Source organism: Propithecus coquereli, unplaced genomic scaffold (genome assembly GCF_000956105.1).
Source record: "Propithecus coquereli isolate 6110/MARCELLA unplaced genomic scaffold, Pcoq_1.0 Scaffold35, whole genome shotgun sequence".
Classification (NCBI taxonomy): domain Eukaryota; kingdom Metazoa; phylum Chordata; class Mammalia; order Primates; family Indriidae; genus Propithecus; species Propithecus coquereli.
Window position 1 is genome coordinate 2,967,267 of NW_012149174.1, and position 23,778 is coordinate 2,991,044.

General features: G+C 45.7%; 1 long non-coding RNA gene across 1 annotated transcript; it reads right to left on the bottom strand.

Moving 5' to 3' along the window:
• Positions 1–326: 326 nt before the first annotated feature.
• Positions 327–14,836, bottom strand: LOC105815914. Its single transcript, XR_001137766.1, has 4 exons — positions 14,764–14,836; positions 8,640–8,756; positions 4,403–4,574; positions 327–1,027 (listed from the first exon to the last, which is right to left on the bottom strand). It is a non-coding gene; the product is annotated as an uncharacterized LOC105815914 (long non-coding RNA).
• Between the last annotated feature and the right edge of the window lie 8,942 nt (positions 14,837–23,778).

Here is a 23,778-nt window from a genome sequence, read left to right on the forward strand (position 1 = left end):
TATATGCTCTCTGTAGCTGTAAGAAAAAGGCAGGTGATGCCACAATCTTTAAAATCACTACCTTTGACAGAACAACTAAGTGCCACTGCTATGGTTTGAATGCTCCAAAATTCATGTTAAAATTTAATTGCCATTTTGACAGTACTAATAGGTGGGACCTTTAAGAGGTGACTAGTCATGAGGGCTCCGCCCTCATGAATGGATTAATGCCATTATCACAGGTGAGGATTAGTTATCTCAGGAATTTGGTGTTCTCTCTAATGCCTTCCACCATGTTATGATGCAGCAAGAAGGCCCTCACCAGATGTAGCCCCTCAATCTTAGACTTCCCAGCTCCAGAACTGTGAGTCAAATAAACTTCTATTTATAAATTACCCGGCCTGTGGTATTCTGTAATAGCATCAGGAAATGGAGAAAGGCAGCCCCAGTTACTTGATCTTCCCATGTCCTGTCCTTCACCGACACTTCATCCCATGCTATGATCACTGATAACTTGAATCAGTGTGATGCTACTGCATGCCAATCACTAGGGTCCATTTCCATCCTTCAGCTCCTCAAACAGGACTGTCCAATCCCAGAATCCCATTTTGAGGATCTATTTCCTGGTGCAACTTCCAGTATCGATTACTGTATCAGTCAGGTTACCAGCAAGAAACAAGTAGTAAGCTCAAACTAGGATAATTGAAAGAGGGAGGTATTTACAACAGTGTAGATAGGGCACAGGGACGTCACAAGAGAGAAGGCAATAACCAAAAGCTAGTAGCAGCTGTGCAGTACCACCCACGGTTTAGGGAGAAAGGTCATGTGGAGAAGGCCCCGTAGAGAAGCCGTGACCTTCAGTCCAGGGACTCACATGGTCTGTGGCAACTTCAGGGAGGGAGCTAAGGGAATAAACACCTTGACTTCATCCTCTCCCTAATCTCCAGTCTCCTCCCAGGGATCTGTAGCGGCCACACCTGGGGGAAAGCCAGAGGCAAGGGAGCCAGTGGATATAGCCAAGTATGTCAGCCTCCCGGGTAGCGTGGATCTGGAGGGGAAAATGAAAAATTCCTTAGCACGTTAGGAAAGGCCATGAGCTTAGTTCTCAGTAAACTTAGTTTGATGTTGTGGAGGCTAAAGCAACTCCATCTTGGATACTAATCTGCCATGTTGACTTCTGTTTAACCCCTGTTCAGGGAATGCCTCTAAGATTTCTTCTTTACTATTACTGTAAATCCTGCCCTTAGGCAGAGTCACATAGTTCCTGCCTTTCCCTGAGGGGTCAACACCAATTGTGCTATACGTTGCTTCCCTATGGTATATAATAAGCCCTGGGTCTGGGGGGTAATGGCCCCACCATCTTGTCTAGTTGCTGCCTGAGATATGGCTTCTTTCCCTAGTCCCTACTAAATATTTCTTTCTGAGAAACTGGATACGTCAGCCTCTTTCTTCAGCCTCTCAGCTTCCTCAGACTTTGGGAGTAGGACTTTGCATAGACCTGCCCCCCCCTCGGAACAGAGGTGTGTGTGTTAAGCAGGTACGTGGTGGCTTGGGAGATTGTAGAAAAGTCTGGTCTGTTCTATAAATTTGAAAGCTCAGCACAGGGACTAGGCCATAAGAGTGGATGAGGTGACTTAAGCAGACAGAAAAGGATCTGAGGTTGAGCCCGAGGAGCTCCCACAATTAAAGGTCAGGTAGAAGAGAAAAAGCTGGCTAAGAGACAGAGAAGGAGCCCCAAGGGAGAGAGAAAAGCCAGGAGAGTGTGGTAGCCTAGATGCCAAGAAAAATAGTTTTTCCCAAAAGAAGGGAGGGTCAACTTTGTTGAAGTCTGCTGAGAGGTCACATATAATATGAAGACCGAGGAGTGCCCATTGAGATTCGGGGCCGTGGAGTTCACTAGGTGCTTTGGTACAGTTTTAATAGAGGAGCACAAAAGGAAGCCAGTTGGAGGAAGCTGATGAGTGAACAGGCATTGAATAAGGGCAGACAGTGCCTACGCACAGCTCTCCCACTCAGCTTGGGAGCAAAGAGGAGGAGAAGAAAAGAGTAGATCTGGAAAGAAAATTAGGGTCCAGTGTAGTGTCTGCATTTTGCTCCTGAGCTCAATAGTGAAGGAATAATTACTCGAAAACAGTGTTGAGAGAGGAGGCCAACGTCTGAAGGAGAAAATGGCCGCCTCAGCTAAGCTCCTCCCTGTATTTATTTCCAAGGACATGTGCAAAGGGTCAGGGCCATTTGCTAATTTCTTTAACAACCTCCATGAAAGGAGGTTGTTAAAGCTATTTTTAGCTGACCTTTGCACCCAGCAAACAGGCAGTTTCAGGAAGGTGTTTTCGCCTGACCCTTCATTCACCTTGCTCATGTTCTTTCCATCCATCCATCCATCCTTTCTTCTAGGCCCAGCCCCCAGAGTCCAAGAATGGAATTTTTTTAAGAATGGCAGTGACTAGAGCATGTTTAGATGCTGATGAAAAGAACCCATTAGAAAGGAACCAGTCAAAGATAGAAAAAGGGGATCATTGGTAACATATCTTTCTGGAGAAGGCTGGAATCCACAGCATGGGGAAGAAAATTGACTTTTGTAAGAGGAGAGACATCACTTCCATTTTGTCAGAAGGAAAGAGCAAAGGCCGGCACAGGTACAGGCTGGTTTATAGCAGCAGGTGGCAGGCCATGAAGTCATTCCCACCAGAGGGCATCTCTGCCCTCTGAGTAAGAGCAAAGACAGCCGCTGAGAGTGCGGGGATGAGATGGAGGCTCAAAGCTCGGAGAAGTGGAGAAAGTTTGAGCTGGTTGTTTCAGAGACTGAAGGGTGAGGGCCCGGAGAAGGCCAGTGGGATTGCCCAGGGGTAGAGGCGGTTCGAGCATCAGTGGAAGGGATGACTGGGTGCAGACTGTGAGCTGGGCCTTCTCCAGTCATGCTGTGTGGCCTAGGAGGAAACATAAGCAAGGTATGCAGTTGAGTTCTTCTAGGATTGGTTTCTTTGTTTGTTTGTTTTTCTAGGTGGATGTGATAAAAGGGAAAAATAGGCCAGTAAGTTCAGGATATTAGCAAGACAGTGATTGAAATAATGGACTGTGGAATCTAATGTGACTTCAAAGAGAAACAAAGGCAGAGCAGGTTAATGAAGGAGGAAAAGCCGAGTAGCCATGGCTCTAAGGGCCTCGTGTAGTGAGGAGCAGAGCAGGTGTGGTCAGACTGGGAGATTTGAGAGATGACAAGGTCCAGGGTGTGACTGGACCAGCCCAGGGGCACAAGACCAGATGCTGGAGGTGGCAAAGTACGTTAAGGAATTTGGAGGCCAGAGTGTTGACTAGGTCACGCATGGGTACAGTGACGTCTCTCAGGAGGAAGGTGGGGTTGAGGTGTGGGGAAATATTGTGAGCTAGAAGGGAGAGTCCTTGGGGACTGAGAGGGAGTTTCCAGGAGGCCAGCGGACAAGAAGGACAATACCCGAACTTAGAGGAGCAGCCATTTTTACAGGAATGCTTGGAGGCCACATCAGAGAATGGGGAGGCAGATACCCTCACTTCCTAATCGTGGGCAATAGGGTGTGGAAGCATAGTTAAGAGGGCCACGAGTTTCAATTCAGGCAAGGAAGTGGAGGAGACAATGTCAGGGTTGAGACGCCCAGGCCCCCTGATGTGAGCAGAGGCAGCAGAATTAACCAGGGCTAGAGAGGGAGTCTTCGACTGGAGCATGTGGGGAGGGGGTCATGGCTTGTGAAAAAAATTGCCATTGGGATAATTTTGAAACCAATGTCTGTGTCCAGAAAGCATTATTCCTTTTTCAAAGATGTATACATCCTCCAACTCTACTTGCCCTTCACTTTAAACGGTGACTCTGCATGCTCCGGCTCTAGGGAACAATGCCTACCCAGCAGTATTTTCTCCATGCTCAGAGCTGTCCTTGGGCTTCTTTGGTTCTAGCTGCTATTTGCTGAGTCTGGCATGATATTTACCTTTGTCTCTTTATTTCCTAGTTTGCCAAACACTGTGGTTTGAAAAGAACCCCCTCTCACTACCACCAAGGATGGCTTTAAGCCAGCGTTCTCTTGTTTTCCCCATGTCTACCTCTCACTCATCATTCGACCTCGTACTTTGTATTGTCCTACAGTGATTTTCTCCATGTTGTAATTCTATTCTACGCTCACTTCACTTCACCTCTGCTTGGGTATCCACCCTCTGCTTCCACCCACGCTCAGCACATCTAGAGCAATGAGTGGGCTTAAGGGGCAGCTGGGCTACCTCCAAGGTCACCTCCAGGTGCATGGCAGTGTAACTGACACCTGTTATTAATTAAAAAGATGACACAGAACTAAACTGTCAGGACTTTTAGTTGCACCTTGGATGACTAAACAAATTCTGTAGGTATCCTTAAGAAAAACAAAAGTCAGTATGTAAACAGTAGAACTAAACTTACCAATTTTTCCTTTCACCTTCCCAGAAAGTCTTTTTTCTTTCATTGTGACCTTGATTACTAATTCTTAGAATACAGACTGTGACTTCATCTTGATGAATAGACCACACATGTTTGCCATTGTTTTTCTCATTCCCCAAGAAGTGTACTCATACTCCTTCGTGGACAGGCCAACCTAGAGCGCAAATTCAATTATGTGTGGAAAACACACTTAGCAAACTGGTTTCAGTACACAACAGGATTGCTTAGTCACATAAGAAGTTATTCCCACCTGGATATTTCCAGTCAAAACTCTCCCCATAATTTTCAACTCATCAAAGTCAGTGTTCCCTCTCCTTTTGGTTTCGTTGTTATTGTTTTGGATTTTGTTGCTGCTATTGTTAGAGCCCTCAATATTTTCTGGGTGGTGCTATGACTGGATTGACTTACTATTAGCAATATATTATCTATCATCTATCACCTAAAATGCTTACAAAAGGTCTCAAACACACACATGGCTGCCTATCAGAACTTGCCTTACCTAGAGGGGCTGGAAAAACGTCTAATATTAAAGAAAGCTCCATGATGTAGGCAATCAGACAAAGCTTCAATAGCAACTCCATGGGCTCATCAGTTTGCTCTTTAATAACGTAAAATAAATGAAACTGTAATTAACTGTTGCTAAGGGATATTTACTTCTAAATTATCAAGATATGTAACTCCAGAATCTCCCTAATATCAGAGGCCCATTTTAGGAAACTGTCTAGAAACACAGACTTGAAAGTCCTTACCTGTATCTGTTCTAAAATCTTGTTACTAGCATCTAAGACAAATGCCTTTTTCCTTATAGGTTAAACTTAACTTGGCTGAATAAGACTAAAGTGGAGGATTTATATTCCTTGCTTAAGAGAAGAGTTTTCTTGCTTTCTGTTTCTCCTGCTAGATGTGAACAAGTATGCAGCCCTGTTGAAACTTGAAGGGAACCAACTTTCAGATGATGCCTTTGACAAGAAGAACAGAATGGGGAGGGAAAGAATGTGAGTCCTTGTTGACATCATTGAACTACTGAATCAACCAGCTCTGGATCTGTGTAGTCACCCAAGTCTGCAACTAAAAAGTCTGGCATTTTGTTCAGCCATCTGAGGAGTAACTAAATGTCCGGAAAGTTTAGTCCTGAAATTTCAGTTTTATGAAATAAAATTCCTTATACTTAGTTTGATAAGTTATTAAGATTATGATTATTGTTGCTGCTGCTGTTGTTACTTGCCACAGAAAGCATCCTAAGTGCCACGGGTACTCATAAATGCCTGATCCATGTAACTAAGGGCCTAGCAAGAATGTATGTATCATTGAGGGTAATTCTGACCCATTTTTTCTTTATTCCATTCCACTTGATTCCTGATATGGGACTATGTAGCTTTGAGTTAGCTTTATTATCTATTTCTTTTTTTCCCTCATTTTCTCTTGCTCTACAGAAATCATTGTTATTCTCCATCTAAATATAACATTTTCTTCAAGTTGAATTTAAACTGGAGTCAAATCAACATAATACTTTCAAAATGTGTGGATACCCTATCTCAGGGTGGCCTGAAGGAGGACTGTCAGATCACTGGGTAGGAAAAGTGTGCTCTAGAGTTGTTTTCTGGAGTCAGCAGAATCTTGAGAAGGGACCTCTGGAATTTTCTGTGTCATCAATGACTCTGAATATTTGTACCCTCACCTCAGGCCCTAGTATACTTACAGAAGTTCTTGGTCCACATATTACCCTGTAGCTTGTCAGTGAGTAGATGACACTGGATTTGGGGTCACAGAGACATCTCAATGGCTGAAATTATCCTGTTTGGAGTTTGCTAGGATTACTGTTTTTGACCAAATTTGAAAATTTTCCAGCCAATTTTTCTTTAAATACTTCATCTATTTCATTCTCTTTCTCCTCTCCTTTTGGAACTCTAATTACACGTATATTAGATTGCTTGATATGATCCCACAAGTTCTTTTTCTTTTGGTCTTTTTTTCTATCTGCTTAGATAATATCCATAGACCTGTCCTCAAGTTCACTGATAATTTCATATGTTTTGTTCTTTGTTCTACTAATTTCTAACTAATGAGTTTTCAATTTCGGATATATATTTTTGAGTGCCAGGATCTCCATTTGGTTTTTTTAAAATTTCCATATCTCTCTTGAAATTTTCCATTTCTTCACCTACCACATGTATATTTTCTTATAGATTCTTTAACTTAGTTATTGTAGTAATTAAGTCTTTGTAAATTCTAACATCTGGGTCGTCTGTGGGTCTGTGTTTATTGCCCATTGCTTCTCTTCACTATGGGTTACATTTTCTTGCTTCTTTGTACAATTAGTAATATGTTTTTAAAAATTACATACTGAGCATTTTGGATGATCATTAAAGAGACTGTATTCTGCTATCTTCCTAGGAAGAAATTTGAGATTTGTCCCATCAAGCAATTAAATTAGTAGCATAGTTTCTTGATCCTATGGAGTAATGCCATTTAATAGAACTTCTGTGATGATAGAAACGCTCAGTAATCTGTGCAGTCCAATACAATAGCCATTAACCACATGTGGCTATAAGGATTTGAAATGTCGCTAGTGTGACTAAGGAGCTAGATTTTAATTTTTACTTAATTTGAATTAAATTTCAAATGTCACGTGTGCCTAGAAGTTACTATATTGAACAATGAAGCTATGGAGACATGATTTCAGGCATTGTTATGGTGGGTCTATTTTGGTTTTTCCTTTGGTCCTAGAACATAGCCTTTAGTTCTGAGAAGTAATCCTTACTCCTGTGGTCTCAACAGAAAGCCTTAGGTGTTCTTCATGCACCTCTAACTTGATGGGAATTGAACTCTAAGCTCCATCTTTCCAACACAAAGGAACTCTTTTCAGCCTTCCAGCTGTTATTTTTTGCTGCACTCCTTGCTCCTCACCCTGTTGATCCACAGGAGTCAGAGATATTTGTGCACAGATTTGGGGACTCCCCCTCTGAGACTCCCTTTGCAGGATTCTCTCCTCCCCAATTTCCTGCTGCTGTGGAAGACCCAAACTCCAGCCTCTGACTTTTCAGCTCAGTAGGACTACCACTTTCTGCATGAGCTCTGTCTCTATCCACTGTGGGAAGTGGATAGTGCTGTCCAAGGAAAAGTCTGAGAAATGTGTATCTTATCCCATGTGATTTCCTTTTCTCGAGGGTCATGTCTTCTCCAGTTTTTGTCTGCAGAAGCAAACCACACTGGTTGTTTTCCAGGACCTTCAAACAGGTTTTATTGTTATTATTGTGTTTGAGGTCCAGAATGTATAATTGTCATTGGCAGGAGGGTTAGTCAGATACAATTTACTCAGCCATTATCAGAAGCTGGAACTGATCTGAATGGCCAAAATTAGATACTAAAATACTGGGTTCGGCTGGAAAGTTTGGGTACCCTTTCCTCCTAGCATATTCTCCCCTGTCAGTTTACACCAGAAGGCACTCAAGATTTGCTGAATGAATTCTGAAAGCCGGAAAGTCTCTTGAAGGAGTCATACTTTGAACCATTATTATTAATTATTAATAGTTGTTCATAATTTAGAATGGACGATCTTTTCCTGAAAGCAGGTTTTCTCTTTAATAAAGAGAAAAAATAGAAAGTTCTTGGGTGTATCTGTTTTCTGATTGCAAGTGGCAGTAAACCTGGCTTAAGCAAAAAGAGAATTTATCAACTAGTCCAGGTTAAAATTCCACGGTAGGGCTGGCTCCAGACATAACTGGATTTAGGGATTATATAGTGTTATCAGAACACAGGTTTTTGCTTTTTGAGAACACAGGTTTTTTGCTTTTTTGTTTTTGTTCTCAACTTGCAGAGCTACCTACATCATTGCTAGAATTAATCCCACCTTCCTGTGGCCATAAGAGAATGGTAACAGCTTCAGTCCTGCACCTTCTCAGGTGTGCAATATGAGGAAACAGTGAGAGCCTTTTTCCCAGAAGTACCTGGGAAAATCTCACTGGATCTCATGGGTTCTGCCTGGGTCATGTTCCTATCCCTGAACCAGTCATGTGGCCATGAAAAAAGGTAAAATAATTGGTCCAGGTGTGGTTCAAAGGCTCCACGCCACAGTCTGAGGGGGCGTCAGTTTCCCCAGACCCTAAAGGACTGAGAGTAGGGGAGAAGTTCTCCTGATAAAAATCTTTGTTCTTAGTTACTGGCATGGCAGAGATATGCTGGGGCAGAACAAGGTGCCTGGAGGGGGTTAAAAACTTACAAATTGGAGTGGCAGGGAACCCAAAAGAGAAATGCTGACTCTTTCCACTTAGCCCCGCCGCTCAGGGCTGCTGGAAGCAGGTGCTGTGCTGTATCATTGCTGCACGTGCTTGGGGACCTGCAATGAGCGAAATCCATGAAATTTAGATGCCACAGCGATATCTTTAAAAGGTGTCAGGTGGAGAATGGCTTTGGAATCCAGGCCTCCAATTAGAGGCTTGTTCCACTTGCTAATTTGGTTTGGGTTAAACACCCACCGACCTCTTGTCCCTATAGCATTTCATCACGGTGATGAATACGCAGGAACAGATCCTCCTTTCCCCTGCCCTTTCTCATGGTACACGTCTCTGTACCAGTAGAAGTCTGAATTATTTTTCCGGATTAATTGCCAGGCCCTCCTCTCAACCCCTTCCATTAGTGAGGAAGCAATCCAAGGAAAAAAGTAAGCGCCAAATGCAGCCATGCCCTGGATGTTCACTTGGCTTGAATGACATCTGACCAGGAACCCCCTGGCTCCAAACCAACTAACAGCTTTTGGGGTGGGGTGGGGCTGCCTTTCCTCTCCCCCTCCAGAAAACCAGAGAAAACATAGGGGACCCAGAGAGTCCCCCAATCTACTCAGTCCTCACTGATTACTCCTAAGCACCTTCTATAACAACTTAAAATTTTAAGCAGCCCAGAAAAAGACTTCCTTTCATAATTAAGAGGACACTCCTTGATTTTTAAACAATGTCCGCACTTTTCAGTGTCTTCCGTTTGTCTACAGCAAAAATGCCTCACTTTTGCCACAACAAATAAGTACATATATTCAAAGTGTAAGGATTCTCACAAAGCTTTTCTACCTTAGAAGATCCCTCGCTGACGAATGACTAACTGGGAAGTTGCTACTCACAAGATCTCGGGCTTTTTCTGTCACTGTGATTATATAACAATAAAAGAAATACGTTTTTGATAATGTCAAATTACAACATGGCAGGTGCCTCCTGGAAAGAATTCCTGCTGCTCCCTTTGTACCGGCATTCGCTTTGTGATAAGCTCCGAGTCCACTGAGGAAATTATTCTGATCTTTGGCTTGATCCTTCCCTCAGTTTCACCTTCCAGAGGGGCTGGTCTTGGGAAGGGCCCACTGCTCTGTGTCCCGCAGTCAGTCCGGGCTTCCTCATTTTCTCTGCCCTCCCACCGCCCTGAGGGCACCTGCTGCTGACCACATTCCCAGCTTTGTTTGTTTCCCCATAAGATTACTGGCCAGGTGCTGTCATCTTTGGTTTGCTGGGCGATGCCTCTGTGCAGTTGCTGTGACCTACGCTCTGGGAGAAGCAGACTTCATTATTCATGATGGCCTGGAGGTCCAGTTACCAGCAACGTCCATGACAAGGCCAGACAGAAACTCGTTTAGCCAGTTTCCTTTCCCTGGGCTGTTCCCAAACTGACACACACAGACACACAAAAACACTGAGAGTTTCTGTGTTCCCAGGAATGAATCCCACCAGAACAAGCCTTGGTCTGTTGCTAAACTCTTATCCTCATTTCCTTCCCCTCACCTCCCTGTGCCACAAAGCTATGGACCATCAAGTTTTAATGCGGTGTTGAGTCGTTGATTAAAACAGCGTGTTATCTTCCGAATGTCAAACAACATATGACAATAAGGCAGGCATAAAATAACAGAAAAACAAATGTGCCACCACTTCTGAGCTGGATGCAAGCACACAAATGGCTGAACTTTAAAAGCTTCCATGCTCACAAAGAGTCTTGGAGCATTAAAACTGATGATGGTGATTAGGTTGCCTTTCAGAGCAGCAAAATCTGTATAACTGAATCCTCGTGGGTTTAGCCATTTTCAGCCCAGGCATATTAACTTGGCGCTCTGTGAGTCTGCTTCCGTACACACACAGTATTTAACTGTGAGTGCAGTGGGCCCCAAATTAAAACCATATTTTGTTAGCACCACATGTTCCAGCCTTGACAGTATTTATCAAAGGGGAAGCTGCTGGATTTATTGAAAGAAATGAACTTCACCAGGGTCTGGCAGACTCAACCCCAAGAGGGAGTTGTTGTTTTTACCCTGCCCGTCCAGCGGTGCTGCCGATGTAGGCTCAAGGCTGTTTGCTCACGCTGGGCACTGTTTGCTGGTCCCCTCTCCACTGCCCCAGTGCACCTGCCTCCCAGCAGCCCCGCCTGTGGGATGTCATAGGCTCCGCGTCTGATTATCCTTCAAGGCCCTATTTGTGTTCCTGTCTTTTCTATGAAATCTTTGCTACCTAAACCCAAAGTTATCTTTTCTTCCTCTGACCTCTCCAGACTTGGTCTGGGAATAGGCAGTAGAAATGCAGACTCTCAGGCCTCACCCCAGACCTCCCGAATCTGCATTTTAGCAACATCCCCAGGGACGTGAGGGTGCACTGAAGTAGGAGAAGCCCAGCTCTGCCCTGCTTTCCTTCCACCAGGGCTCTCAGGAGAAGTCCTGTTACCCACTAGAGGTGTTTTGGAAATGTTAGGGGATGCTTGTTGTCACCGTGATGAGGGCTGGGTGGGAGCTCTGCTGGCATCAGTGGTGGAGTTGGTGCTGGACAGACTGTGATGTATAGTAAGTTCCAGATAAGGAAGAATTGGTTCATGTGTCCCACGACTTTCTATAGCACTGCCAGGCAGTGAGGTAAGTGAAAAACCTATTTTCAATTATCTGAGCCTGGAACCTAATTCCTTTTTACACACAAAGTACTGTTTGCACAGTCTTAACGTACACTGCATTTTCTAAGAATTCAACTTCCGTGAAAATTCGGGGAAAACATGCTTTGCTTTGTTCAGAACTTTACCTTTGTTCACCACTTTGGAAACATCCATTATCTACAGTAATGCTACTTGTACGGCAGTCTCCAGGACAATAAATCTGTATTAGTCTGCATGAGTAGCTGTCCCAGTAACATTGATTTGATAACTGACTACTTCATTATATTTTTGGCGTAAATGTGCCTGAGCATTTATATATTGAAACACACTATTTTATTACAAATAGCTTTTATTTCTTCTTTATATCAGAGTTAAGGAATTTATTATACTGATTGTGAGTTAGTTATATTGTTCATGTATAAGTTAGTTATATCATTCATGAATTCTAGTTCAGGAAAATAAAGGGACCATTTAAAATGATTCGTTATAAAAAGAATTTTATAGGGTTGGGAAACTTGCTTGGGTCTACATCCTTCAAATGTCCCTTGTAACATATTTTCTTATAATCTTGAATATATTTTTTAAAGAGCATGACTCATCTCCCCTACTAGATTACAAATATACTTAGGGTGGGACTGTGTTTTATAAACTTGGTATTCTACTCACTGCTTAGTTCAGTGTAATGGACATTGTCTTAATCCATTCAGGCTGCTATGTAAAATACTGTAGCCTGGGTAGCCTAAACAGCAAACATTTATTTCTTGCCATTCTAGAGGCCGGGAAGTCCAAGATTAAGAGGCCAGCAGATGCGCTACTTGATGAGGGCACTCATCTTGGTTTGCAGATGGCTGCCTTCTTGCTGTGTTCTCATGTGGCAGAGAGAGAGGGCTTTGGTCTTTTCTTATTATAAGGGCACTAATCTCATCATGTGAGCTCCACCCCTCATGACCTAATCTAAACCTAATTGCCCCAACTCCAAATACCATCACCTTGGGGATTAGGGTTTCAACACATAAATTTGGAAAGGGGGTGGGAGGAGGGACACAAACATTCATTCCATAGCACATATCTGGAGCAATAAGTATTTGATCAGATGACTATTTTGAATACCACCCCATCCCCACCCGGCATTCCATTCCTCAAATCCTATTGAGTTCCTACTATGTGCAGAGTACTAGCAGGTTGGCAACAAAGATCTTTAAGAAAGGGTTTGGCACTCTGTTGCTCATGGGCCAGGCACAAAGCTCAACACATAGAGAATTCTGATATAGTGGAGACTGGAAGCGGTTCCCTAGGGAAACAGAAATAAAATTCTATGGGATTATGGAGGAGGAAACAATTGCAACACATACATGCATGTCTCCTAGTGCAGAGTGGCAAATGTGTTCATGGGTTCCTTTCCTTACATTTGTTTTTATTTATTGGGTTTGCCACCATTTCTTTGCCCTATTGTACACTTCCTGAGAACCAGTCTTAAGTCCTCTGATTGTTTTGTGTTGCTGCCAGCCTTCAGTTTTGTGTCAAGCAAAACCCCTTCTGTTTTTTGGAAGGAATTCCACAAGTGTTGCTCCATAAATTAATATTACTATATTAGAGACAGATATGGTCTCAGGAGTTTTGCAGGGCTCTGACCTGAAAGAATATGTGAACATGTTAGTTTGCATATCCAAAGCTGCTCCACCTCAGGAGGGCATCTCAAAAGGTCAGTAGCAGCTGCTTTCCAAGGTGACTGCTGCAGTCTCAACCCTGTGGTTCTCACCTGCTTTGAAGGACAAAGCAAAGTCTACATGGAATCACGGGATGAGTGCTGATCAAAGAGTGTCCACCCAGAGACAGATACCTGTGGCTAAAAACAGTTAGCCCAAGGGACAGTTCCTGCTTGACTTCTGATGACCTGTTTCTGTCTGCAATAACTAGATAAAGAAATACGGAGCCACTATATCCCTGTTTAACCCTTCTGTTAAGTAATAGCTTTATTTTAGAAGTTTGTCCTTGAAAGACTTTGTAACCAGAGTTAGTTAAGGGATCTATAGATGCCTTTTGAAAGACTTTTAACCCAAAACGAACTACCTGTTATTATGTAAATCTGTTACTCCTGGCAACCTATCTCTGTACCTATAAGTACTCATATAAATCTTCACTCATGGCCTTATGATTAACGGGGATATCATAAGGACCCCTGGATATCCCACTTTTTGCCTTTTATCTTTACAAATCTATAAAACTATACCTTCATCTGTGTATTCTTTTATTTGTTATTTTTCATTTTCTATTATTTTCTTATCCTTTGTGACGACCCCTACCTAAGGGACCCAATTTTTTGCTGGGAGCGTAGCTAACTCCCCGCGCACAAACATAGTCTTTTCAGTCATATGTGACAACATGATTTTTTGTGTGTGTAGGCTAGGGTGGTCTGGTGGTCAGGGGATCTGGATTTTAATCTGTTGGTAATTTGATTAGGTCATTTCACCACTCTGGGCTTCATTTTCCTTGTCAGTAGAACAGAGAGAATGGACTAGATTGATGGTTCCCAAACTTAGCTGTTCCTGACCCATGAACCACATTTTGAGTCACCGGGAGTAAAAGACTTCTAAATCTTTTTCCGCTAAATATTCTCCATCTGCATCAACTGCTAGTGAGCAATGTTATACAAGATGGCCCATTAAGAATAGTCCACATTCAGTGTAAGATGACCCAGCTAAGTTAAATTATTGTGGTAGGGTATGGACTCATTTCCTTCATTTATAAACTTTAAGTGATATTTTAAAATCAACCATGGAGTATTTATTCCTCTTCAGTTAGCATCCCAGAGTATAGTGTTGAAAAAAGAGTTTTCAAAAACTTTTGAAAAAAATTTTTGACCAGTCAGCAAACTTTGAACTGTCCTTTACTGGCACAGGACCTTCAATGCCAGGTGAGCTGAGTATCAAGGAAGGTGTTCCCCATCCCCACATCCTCCCCTTCAGCTGATGTTTGCTGACATTCCTTTAACAGGCGATAGAGCCTCTCAGCCCATAATTAGTGATGAGGCTTCAAACACAAATGTTCCTGGGGAAGGGAAAGCACTGGCTTTAAATCTTAGCAGAATAAAGAACGGGTGGGGGAGACTTTCATGGAAAGTGGTTCTCACAGGGCAGAGTTGTGGCTGGGGGATGGAACAAAGAGTGAGAAAGCCATTTGAGAAAGGGAAGCCGGGGCTGAGGTGCACTTGGCCTTCTTCACAGCTTCGACAAAGGAGGCATCAACCAAAACGATTTCACCAAACCGGCTTCCTAAAAAACAGACCCCCTCCCCCAATCCTTGTGCTGTGGTTTGAATGTCTGTGTCCCTCCAAAATTCATGTTGGAACTTAATCCCCAAGCAATAATTTAAGAGACAGGACCTTTAAATATCAGCTCCTCCCTCGTGCAGGGGATCAAGGCCCTTACGAAAGAGGCCCACACAGCATTCAGCCCTACCTGCTGTTCCGCCTTCACCACGTGAGGACGTGAGGGCGCAGCAACAAGGCACCATCCTGAAGAGAGCAGCCCTCACCAGACGCCAAACCTGCCGGCACCTGGATCTTGGACTTCCCAGCCTCCAGAACTGTGAAAAATAAATTTCTATTATTTGTAAATTTCCCGGTCTCAGGTATTTGTTTTATAGCCACACAAATGGACTCAGACACTTTGACTGTTCACCTCTTATCTTCAGGTGAGAGGCCCTGAGGTGTCTTCATCCCACAGCGCTGCTAACAGCACCCTAACATGCTCATATGAGAAAAGCGGGAACATAAGGGCAGATGCCAGGGAAGAAAAGTGTGATGAGAAACGCTGTGGGGCCTGAGCTGACCAAGCTGGCTGGGGGAGGGAGAGAGGTGATGTGGACACTAGGAGAAGAGAAAGGGCCCGTGGTGCTCGGTGTGCCTCTGCCACTGAACATCTGCTCGGGCTCCAGGGCTCAGCAAATCAACCTCCTCACAATCTCCTACAACTCGCCAGGTCGGGACTACCAGTGGGAGACACGTAAACAGGCTGAGGCCATTTACCTTTCATCCAGCGATGCAGACACTCAGTCTCCCCCACAAACCTGTGAACCTCATGACAGCCACACTCAAGGCAGCCCCACACTCAAGGCACCTGAGGACCTTTCCACATGCTGCTGCCCAGGCTGTACTTACCTCTGGGTGTGGTGCTTATCTAAGATCTAGAACAATCTCTAAGAACGGGAGGCAGACTGGATATCTGGGAGGACTTTGAAGGTGAGGAAAGCTTGCTCCAGCAACTTCCCTCTCACTGTGTTCTGTTTCACCCATTAATGGCTTTTCCTGAACAGGGAGGGGCTGAGAGGACGCGTGTAAGTCATCCGAGCTATCAAGGTCACAGGGAAGGAGCTCCAGATTGAAATTATATCAATACGTCTACAAACCACATGATCTGCTGCGCGTCAATTGACACGCAAGCACAGAGGCGGGTGCTCGCTTAAACTGACGTGGGCGGGGAGGGTATTGACCTGTTCCCCTGAAGCCCACAGGAGGACTGCCTGGCTGAGCAGGCAGTCCAGGGCCGCCACGCGGGGGTGGGTGGAAGGAGGCCTGCCCCTGCTGTCTCAGGGCAAGTGGATTTGGCTCCCTTCTCAGGGCCCTCCAGGACATGGGCTCCCCTTTGCACCCTGAGAATGAAGTCTGTTTGTGCTGAAGAGGCAAAAGGGACTTTTACTTTTGCTTTTGTTTACATTACAAGGCACCTCAGTCAATGAGAGGCACATGACCTAAGAATTTTGGCACTAGAAGTGGGTTTGGATCATTTAATCCACACTCATCATTTTAGATAAGGAACCTGAGAAAGAAGAAAGACATTTGTACAGATTCACTGGTAAATTCTCAGTGAAGTTGAATCTAGAATCTAGTTGACTCTCAGACCCACTCTGTTCCTTCCCCCTGCTACCTCCGTGGAGAACGTGGTGGTTTTCCTGGCTTCTTGCGGTTTTCTGAAGGCCCTGGAATGATCAGAGGTCCGGTCCACCCAGCCTATTTCCTCAGCCCACCGCATGGGGCTGCATGAGGCTGCCGTCCACACTGCCCATGGGGCCCAAAGGCCAGTGGGAAGAGGCACCTGCCAAAGGGTCCATGGTAGACTGACAGACAAGGGACTTAGGTTCAAGAATTTATACCACCCACTTGAGGGGTCCATTTTTGAATTTGTGGGGAGAAACAGAAACTCTTACTGGACCCAAGTAATCATTCGGCACATGCCAAGTCCAGCACGGACGTGAGCAGGTGCAACCAGAACTCCTGGGCTGTGATTGGCTCTGCATCTGTAAGTTGTCATCTCACACAGAAAGTATCAGTAGCTGCCTGTGGCTGGACAAAAGTAGGGGCTGTATGTCCCCACTCTATAAAGCTTATTACCAATGGGGCTGTTGTAATAAAAGCAAGTCTCAGCTCAGACCAAATTTTATCAAATGCAGGGACCTTTGTTAGATACCAGATAAAATTAATCTTAAGAAAAAAAAAACCTCTATGATTCAGAAGAGATTTCTCTCTCTCTCTCTCTTCTTCCTACAACGCTCTGCTCCCCCAAACAAAAAAACAGCAGAAACACTCAGGGAAAACGGGTTGCTGTCCTAGACCCAGTCCTTTAAAGGGTCTCTCTCTGGCCTTCCTTGGGCACCCTCTCCCCACAGGGTGACGAGTCACTGGGCCCAGGGAATGTGTCCACCCAAAGCCCATACCCCACATTCTAGACCACTCTTTGGTACCCAGGATCCCAGAATTCCCTGCCCACGGGCCTTGAACCCACTTTAGTCCTCTTCATGGGGTCCGAGTCTGGAGGATGGTCTGTCCCATGCTGTGCTCACCCCAGGCCTGAGGTGTGACCAGCAGGCAGCCATTCATAAAGAATGGGCTATGCAGACTGGGGTGCCTTTAAAATGTGAGATGGAACTGGCAGTCTCCAGAAAACGAGGACACGGGGGCCAACAGGTGGACCTCTGAGAAGTCCGAGAATTCTATATTCGAACTTGGTAGTCTGGGTCACTCTGAAGATACATTTCCAAGGCAAGAGGACAGAATGTATTCTATATCATGGTTTCTTAGCTGAATTTACAGCTTTTAAATGTTCAGACACATGGTATGTGATCTCTGTGTGCACTCTTGCCCCAGCCTGCAAATGTTGGAGGCAGGGTTTTAAAGCAAACACAAAGACTGGGTTGCTATGGTTAGGTGGTGGGGGGTGAAGGGAAGTGGGCTTATCCTGGGAGACATCCCAGCAGTGGGCTCGAGGCGCCCAGCCCTGCACTGATGGCATGATTATCAGGTTGCCCATTTTTACCCTTTATTCATACAAGGCAATTAGCCCTATTGGATTACTCCTGACCAAACAAAAAAATCCGCCGGTTCCACTAAATCAAGTATTACTTTTAACACTTCTGTGTGCAAATAAAGCAACCTAAATTGTTGACACAGACTAGAATCGACTTGTTTCTTTTATTCACTAATGAATCCACCCTGAAGAGTAAAACCAAATTAGGATTAACTAGTTCACACACATATCCCATTACTCGCGAGTATTGAAAAATACTCAGGAAAATACTCATTACTCAGTATTGCAAAATAGATGACCACAAATGCATAACACCCAGCCTTCCAGAGTCCCCCTTTTGTTCCTAAACTGGACGCACCTAGGGTGGTGGCCGTGGGCAACAGCCCTCAGGATGAGGAACCTACCAGGCCCCAGGAGCCCAGAACAAAGCCTCCTCTCCCCTCCAGACGGGGCCTGCAGCCCCCAGAGACGATTTATATCCCATCACAGGCTGTCATTTTTCACCCAGCAAGCCACATCCCCCAGGCCTATGCGCAGGTTTGGGGTTCTCAGGTGCATTACTGCACAATATTGACGCAATTGCTCTTTTTTCCTGTGCCAGTGCTCCACGTTGAGCAACTTCTGTTTATCTGCACTTATGTTACAGGACCTAGGAATTTTCTATGTACACCCACTGAGGGGCTTTCCATGGGCAGGTCTGGCCATGGCCCACTATGTGCTGATTTTCCAACTCATTGCTGTGTTTACTCTTCACAGAAACTTGGGTTACTCTAATTAATTGTTCTTCAGCATTCTCTGGAGTTAAGGGAATGCAACATTGAGCCCAAAAGGCAAAATCAGAACTAAAACTTGTGACATTAAATATCCGAGAGTTCTGCCCCAAATCCTCTAGAAAGTCGATTAGAATCCCAGGCAAATCAACTGAAAGAAAATCTTTATCATTTAGCACTGGACAGTCGCAGGTACAAATCTTAGTCTACAGAAATGCAAATTTTTCTTTATTTTTCTATAATTTCCATTTTGGCCTCCATTTCACCAAAGGACTCAAAACTGTATCTCAATCAGTTCAGAGTTCTATCTTTGTTCCAGGGCACTAAGAGAGAGAGGTGTGTGTGTGTGTGTGTGTGTGTGTGTGTGTGTGTATACATGTGGGCCCTTAGTTGCCAGTCATCTGTCCACATGAGATTGGCATGTGCTGAGACCACTGTCTCATGTGGCCTTGGTCATCCGTCCATGCCGACAGTAGCTGGGCTGTCCCTCGCTCCCACCGCTAGCCCCATTAAAGGCCAGCCACTCCTCCTCTGCACCTCTCGGCAGCACGGGAGCCATTCTATTGTGTCCCGATGCACACTGGCCTGGGAAACTTTGGCAGAGCATTTGGGGCACCATCCAAGGTGTCATTTGGGGTAGTGTTTGTCCCCTTTGGATTGCCATTCGTTTGATATGCCTGGAATTTTGTGTTAAGAATTCTCTGTATTGTCTGTATTGTCTGTGTTTGTTATTTGTGGGTTTTGTTGTAACATAGAAATGTTCTACCTGAAAGTCCCTTGGAAAAAATTTTGGCTGAATGGTTAACTTATAGCTGCGAACCTGTGTCTAAGGCAAATGGTTTTATCATAATCCAATATATGTGCTGGAGTGTGAGGAAAAGTGGCTGTTAAATGAAACTTTAAATTATAAAAAAAAAGAAAAAGACAAATATATAGAAGCTGGGCATGGTGGCTCATGTCTGTAATCCCAGCACATTATGAGACCAAGGCAGGAGGATCAGGAGGATCACTGGAGGCCAGGAGTTCAAGACCAGCCTGGACAACATAGCAAGACCCTATCTCTACAAAAAAAATTTTAAAATTAGTTGGGCATCAGGCATGGTGGCACACACCTATAGTCCCAGCTACTCAGGAGGCTAAGCTGGGAAGATTGCTTGAGCCCCGGAATTGGAGGTTACAGTGAGCTATGATATCACCACTGCACTCCAGCCTGAGCCACAGAGTGAAATCTTGTTTAAAAAACAAACAAAACAACAATGAGGGCGGTTTCAACATCAGCTTGCTCTCCTCCAAGACTTTGGTAGGTTACCTTGCTCCTTTCTCCCTGCCAGACCTTGGGTTCTCTTGTCCAAAACACTGCTTGAGTACCTCCTTCCAGAAGTCTTCCTCATGTCTCTCATCCTATTCTAATCATACCACAGCTAGTGTGAGTAGCCCAGATCCCATCGTGTCATATGTTCATGTTGTTTCTTCCCGTCTTCCCGTTAACCTACAAACTCTGCTGTACGAAGTGTGCACCCTCACATCCATTGGAGTACCCCTAACCACTTAGCACAATGTTCTGCCTACAGAGGAAACTTAATTTCTGAGTTCCCACCCCGGCTCCTGGGTAATCATTTATCAGCAAACAAATTAGTTAACAGTGAAACAGCCAAGGTTTCCAGAGTGAATTATTTGTATTTCCACTGCTGGAAAAAACAACACACACCGCTTTCCTTGTAAAGAGGAATTTCAATAGAGGCATGTGGTCATATATCACTGGCAGATCTTGCCTGATAATTTTGACACTTAGGACTCTGACCTGGAAAGGTAAATCAGCTTTTATTTCGGTCATGTGTTTCTTCAGGGTCCTTTAGCCTAAAAGCATAAAAGTGAGAGAATGTGATCACCATAATACTGGCAACAACGATGACAAATAAATACACATATAGTCACCGACTGAGCACCCACCAGCATAATTGCTGGGACCCAAGCACCATCTCCCCCTCTGGGGCAGCCAGGGTGTGCTTGGTGAAGGCTCAAAGGCTGTGCCTACCTTGGTCCTCCCAGAAGTGGCCTCCCAGGTGCCAAGGCTGCTTCTCTCTCTTGCAGGGGCTGCTGTTCCCACAATGCCCAGCACTGGCCTCCCAGCTCTAGGCCTGCGGGGTGGTGGGAGGGTTCTGCCTCTGGCCTCCCTTGGTCCCCTACTCCCTGGTGGGTAGCACACCAGGCAGCCCAGCCCTGGGGAACTTCTCAGGGGAGGTAGCTTCTTTCCCTCCCTGATGCCCCCCCTCACCCTGTCCCTGCCCCTGCCCCACCTCCACCCCCTACTGACCCTTGAGCAACACCAGCTACAGCCCTGCCAGGCACCCGTGGGGGACCTACATCTGCCCGACCACAGGGTTTGGACACACAGGTTTTGGAGTCAGACAGGCTGTGTTTCAATTTGGACCCCACCTACACTAATTACTTCTCTTTACTGAATCTCAATTTTGTCATCCGTAAAATGGAGATAATAATACCTACCTTTATTACGGTGGTGCTGTGAGAATTTAGCAGTGATGTCAATAATAGCGATAATAGCTGTAACGACCCAGGGCCTCCTGTGCGCCAGGTGCTATGCAGCATTTATACATCTTCTCAGAGCCCAGCCTGGTGCCTGGCCCAGAGCAGGAGGTCAACTGCTTCCTTCCCCCTCTTCTTCCTTTTTCTCCCTCCTCCCTTCCCAAAGTCAGATAGGACGTGGGGGTACAGTGTCTGGTCCCTTGTTGGGGCTTCTCCTTGTCTGCAGCACCTTCCTTCTTCCACAGGCCACCTGAGACGCCCCCAGAGTGTCCATTTACCAGAAACACAGGATCTCTTCCCTCTCCTGTCCACGTCCCCTCCCAACAGGACAGCTCCATTTCTGTTCTCAGCCAGGTGTCCAAGCTCCAGCCCTACACTGGGGCCCTGCACCTGGTGCCCTGTTGTTCAAGGGAACACAGATGGCCAATTGCTAGAGATAAGGCCAGCTCTGCATCCTCCTGGCCCACAGAATGTGCCCTGAGAGCCCTGTCCTCCCCGTCCAGTGTGCAGGCAGGCCACATGGGCCAGGCACACTGCAAAGCACTGGACACAGATGACCAGCGCTCAAGGAGCGCAGTCCCCAGCAGAGCACAGGAAGGGCAGGAGCCGGCTGGGCACAGCCACCACCCCGTCCTGAGGGAGGCAGCTAAGAAGGGCCCCTGGGCGGAGAGGGAGCTGCACCCAGCATCAGGGGAGAGGTGCATGGAACAACAGGAATTTGCTGGACTTCAGGGGCCACCCTGCTGTGGGTGAGCCTCTGGAGAACCTTCCACAGATCTTGCTGCACTGGACGCTGGCTCTGGTGCAGCTCCGTCATCTCAGCAAGGCTCCTGGCTTTCGCCTCTGCCTCTGGACCCTTCTTGCTTACGTAAAGTCCTGACCAACGTCTCTGTATTTATTCATATGTACCAAATCTCACCCACAACACACTCTGGTAGTTAGAGACACTTTAGATCTTACCATTAAAGCCCATTCCCTTCCTTCCACGCCATCCCAATCCCTCCCACCCACTCTCGGCCGTTCCCAAAGAAAACCATGCATCAAACATGCCGACCACCCTCATCAGTCCTTACTCCAAGTCTCCAGGGCCACGTGACCGCCCGTGATCTGACCTTCTGTGGGGTCACTATACACTTCAGTCACCTGCCCAACGGACCACAGCAGCTGGGGCTTCCACTTTCTACCGCTCATCCTGGGCAGGGCTGGGCCGGGCCTGGTGGTATTAGGACACTCAGATTTGCAGAGGCAAAGGCTTCAGAATGTGCCCCCGGTAGACAGTCCTCAACTCCCTCTGGCCAGGGGGAGCCGGGCGGCAGGGACTCGCCACTTGGCAAGAGGAAAGACAAGACTGAATCTCTCCAGAAGTTACAAAGTCAGAGGAACAGTACCGACAAACAGGCATGGAGCTCTGACGCAGTACTAAGGGATTTATGTTCACTGACGCTTAACAATAATCCTGGGGTTCAGTGTTGTTACGACCCCCACCCAAGCAGACAAGCAACTCGAGGCTCACAAGGGCCAAAGGGAGAGGAAAGTGACTTGATGCATCTCCCCCCTTTGCTTTAAGCAGGATGCTCCTTGGGGCCTGGTCTAGAAGACAAGAATGAAACAAAAAAGATCCGGGCTGCTTGGCATAATAAAATAGTGGGGTTTGCTGCATTGGCCCAAGCACTTAAAGAAAGTGGATGGTTGTTGGAGACAGAAGGGAGTTTCCGGCAACATGAGAAGGAGGATTTGTACTTAAGACAACCTGTTAGAAACTTGTAAGAACTTGTCTGATGTGACTTGTTGGCATGTTTTTGTACTGGGTTAGGCAAAACTGTAATTTTCTTCCCCTATCCCCAAACCTTCAGTGGAAGTCAGCTAGATGTGCTCTCACCACCCACCACACCACCAATGCACAGATGTGGGTGTTGCTTGGGGAACAAAAGAAGGGAGCCAAGTCTGGCACAGAGGGAGGACAGGCAAGGCAAGCTGAGAACTGAGGCTGACAGGAACTGGGAGGAAAGCAGGTCTTTGAAAATGCTGGAAGCTCCTTTCCCCATGTGTTAATATGTCGGAGTGCAGGCTTAGCCATTTGATTCGGATATGAAAGACAGTGTGATTCTCAAAAGGCGGAAAGTTTGGAACCCTTTGTTATACCTCAAACAATTCTAACAACCAGCCTATGAGGTAGAACTTATTTTTCCCTTTGTGCAGATGAGTCAGCCCACGTCACTTAAGAGTGGACGCCTCTGGGGGCCGGGCGCAGTGGCTCACGCCTGTAATCCTAGCACTCTGGGAGGCCGAGGTGGGTAGATCATTTGAGCTCAGGAGTTCGAGACCAGCCTGAGCAAGAGTGAGACCCTGTCTCTACCAAAAATAGAAAGAAATTAATTGGGCAGCTAAAAATATATAGAAAAAATTAGCCGGGCATGGTGGCGCATGCCTGTAGTCCCAGCTACTCGGGAGGCTGAGGCAGGAGGATCGCTTGAGCCCAGGAGTTTGAGGTTGTTGTGAGCTAGGCTGACACCACGGCACTCTAGCCTGGGCAACAGAGTGAGACTCTGTCTCAAAAATAAATAAATAAATAAATGGGAACCCAGAGAGCCAAGAATAAGAAGGAAATGATTTGCCAGCTGGGGCTAATAAGCCTCTGAGTTCCTGAAGCTCACAGGTGTAAAAACCACACAAGTATCCAGTTCTCCCCGCCCCTCAGCTTCCTGTTGCCCAATAGAGGACGTCTTTTCCCCATGGAGCTACACCATGAAATTCATTCTAACCTGATTATCCTTTAAGAAACTATTCTGGTTCCCCACTTCCTCCTCACCTCCGACCAAACAAGCTGCCAAAACACGATTTGATCTAGGCCATTTTG